Genomic DNA, 2239 nt, shown 5'->3' with positions numbered 1-2239 from the left:
CTAATATTTCATCATTTTTTCTTAATTCTTACTAATTTCGACGTTAATTTTTCATACTTTAAGCCCTCATTACCCCATTCACCTTTACTTATATAATAACTTTGATATATTGTCTAGGCTGATTATTTTATTATAAGCACACAAATCAATTAAATCACATTTCATCATTTTTCGTAATTCTTGGATATGTTACTAATTTCGACAATAATCTTTATTATTTAAACCATCCTCGTCGCCCTCTCTTACTAAAAGTTACTTTGATACATTGTCTGGGCTGATTATTTCATAAAACACACAACTATCAATTAACTCACACTTCATCATGTTTCTTAATTCTTGGACATGTTACTAATTTCGACAATTATTTTTAATATTTTTAACCCACATTATCACTCCCCACTACTAAAATAATAACTTTGATATATTATCTGGGATGATTATATCAGTTCAAACACACCAATCAATTAACTCACATTTCGTCATTTTTCATAATTCTTGGATATGTTATTAATGTCGACAATCATTTTTCATCATTTTAACTCACATCATTGCCCCACTTACTAAAATAATAAATTTGATATATTGTCTGGTCTGATTATTTCATTGCAAACACACTAATGCATTAAATAACATATTATCATTTTTCATAATTCTTGGATATGTTACTAATTTCGACAATTATTTTTCATAATTTAAACCATCCTTATCGCCCTCTCTTACTAACATAATTACTTTGATATATTTCATGGGCTGATTATTTTATTATAAACACAATCAATTAACTTACATTTAATCTTCGTTCATAATCCTGGATATGTTACTAATTTCGACAATAGTTTTTATAATCAAAAACCCACATTATGCCTCTCCCTCCTACTTATAAAATATATTTGATATATTGTCTGGGATTATTATATCATTACAAACACACCAATCATGTAACTCAAATTTCATCATTTTTCATAATTCTTGGATATGTTACTAATTTCAACAATAATTTTCATAACTTAAACCCACTATGTCGCCCCCCTTACTTAAATAATAACTTTGATATATTGGCTGGGCTGATTATTTCATTACAAACAAATAAATCAATTCTGGGTATTCTCATAGTATATATGTTTCACCTATCTTATCCAATTCCGGGTGACGCTGCATATTCTGCTAATATATATCGTTCACCTATCTCATTCGATCCCGGGCGACACTGGGTATTTTGCTACTACATGTTTTCCACTTATCTCATTCAATACTGGGCGATGCTTTCTGATAGTATATATTTGCACATCTCATTCAATCCTGGGACTGACTTCATGTCCGCCACCCCACTTTTGAAAATATACATTAAATAAAGTAATGTTTTAATCGTAAACTGTTTCAGCCATTTCCGGGACTGACTTCATATCCCCAACCCACTGCTAAAAATATACATGAAATAATGTAATGTCTAAATAGTAAACTGTTTCAGCCATTTCTGGAACTGACTTGTAATCCCCACCTCACTGAAGAAAATATGCATGAAATAAAGTAATGTATAAATCGTAAACTTTTTCAGCCATTTCCAGGACCGACTTTTTATCTCCCATCCTACTGTTAGAAATATACATGACATAAAGTAATGTCCAAAACGTAAATGGTTGCAGCCATTTCCGGAACGACTTCATATTTCTCACCACAATGTTAAAAATATACATTAAATAAAGTAATGTGTAATGCGTAAACGATTTCACCCATTTTCGGGACTGATTTAATATCCCCCACCCCACTGAAGAACAGATACTACACTTTGATCTTAGCGAAAAGGCCAAGAAAGACAAATCATTTATATTAGCTTTGCCTCAAGAGCGACACCAATTTTTTTTTTTATATTTCACAAGATTTATTTGGAATATTCCACTTTCCTTTTTTTAGGGATGCAAAACACTATAACGGACGGAGCGATAAGAGTAGTAGTAGTAGTAATAATAATAATAACAATAATGATGATGATAATAATGATAATAATAATAATTAATAATAATAATAATAATAATAATGGTGATGATGATGATGATAAGGAGGTGGAGAGAGCTGGACGTCTGGGGAGATTGTTGTCACTCAGGTTCCAGAGAACACCACAGGTTTCCAATCAGATCGTTTGTTAACTTGTGTGAAGGTTCCATGTGAGCCGCCAATAATAATAATAATAATAATAATAATAATAATAATAATAATAATAATAATAATAATAATAATAATA

At 30.3% G+C, this 2239-nt stretch overlaps 1 pseudogene; it reads right to left on the bottom strand.

Annotated features, from left to right (window-relative positions):
* Positions 1 to 1632: 1632 nt before the first annotated feature.
* Positions 1633 to 1817, bottom strand: LOC145284227 (U2 spliceosomal RNA; annotated as a pseudogene).
* Between the last annotated feature and the right edge of the window lie 422 nt (positions 1818 to 2239).

The sequence above is a fragment of the Euprymna scolopes genome, chromosome 8 (assembly GCF_053919585.1).
Source record: "Euprymna scolopes isolate OS-2025 chromosome 8, ASM5391958v1, whole genome shotgun sequence".
Taxonomy (NCBI): domain Eukaryota; kingdom Metazoa; phylum Mollusca; class Cephalopoda; order Sepiida; family Sepiolidae; genus Euprymna; species Euprymna scolopes.
This window is presented reverse-complemented; position numbering and strand designations above follow the sequence as displayed.